Genomic DNA, 579 nt, shown 5'->3' with positions numbered 1-579 from the left:
TGTTTTGGCGGGGAGGGACAGGGTTGGTGCATGCGGGGCCCAGTCTCTGTCCTCCCCTGGCAGGGCTGTTCCTGCCCCTGTCCCTTCCCAGAAGCGGGAATCCCCATCCCTGTGCCCTGTCATGGATGTTGTCGCCCTCATGCCCACAATGGGTGTCCCCGAATTTGCAGTCACCAGCACTGGGTGTCCTTCTCCCCACAAACACAGTGGTTGGCCCTGTTCCCCATGCCCAGTGAGTGTCATTGTCCCTGGGTGTCCCCAGAGCCACAGTGGGTGTCCTCAGTGGCTGTCCCCTGTGCTGTCACCTAACTGACCTCGCAGTTGTGTTTGGTCAAGGACCCCGCAGAGTAGAGACTGATCCATGTCCTCTCCCCGTCCCAGATGACTTTTCTGACTTCAAACATCTCGAAGGGCGGGATCAGCACCTCCTCCTCCCCCGGATACATGGAGAACTGACGGATGTTGGCGCCGTAGCATGTGCGCACCTCAAAAATCGTGTCTATCCCAAATTGCAGAGCCACCTCTTTGCTCAGCGACGTCGACGTGAACTGACCGAACCGCACCGTGTCGCCTCGCTGT

The 579-nt window shown here is 59.1% G+C and overlaps 1 pseudogene; it reads right to left on the bottom strand.

Annotated features, from left to right (window-relative positions):
• Positions 1–314: 314 nt before the first annotated feature.
• The window catches only part of LOC121344775, a 4407-nt pseudogene continuing 4142 nt past the window's right edge, over positions 315–579 (bottom strand).

The sequence above is a fragment of the Onychostruthus taczanowskii genome, unplaced genomic scaffold (genome assembly GCF_017590055.1).
Source record: "Onychostruthus taczanowskii isolate IOZ18803 unplaced genomic scaffold, ASM1759005v1 scaffold6751, whole genome shotgun sequence".
NCBI classification, from domain to species: Eukaryota; Metazoa; Chordata; class Aves; order Passeriformes; family Passeridae; genus Onychostruthus; species Onychostruthus taczanowskii.
The sequence above is the reverse complement of the archived record's forward strand: the minus strand, read 5'-3'. Positions and strand labels throughout refer to the sequence as shown.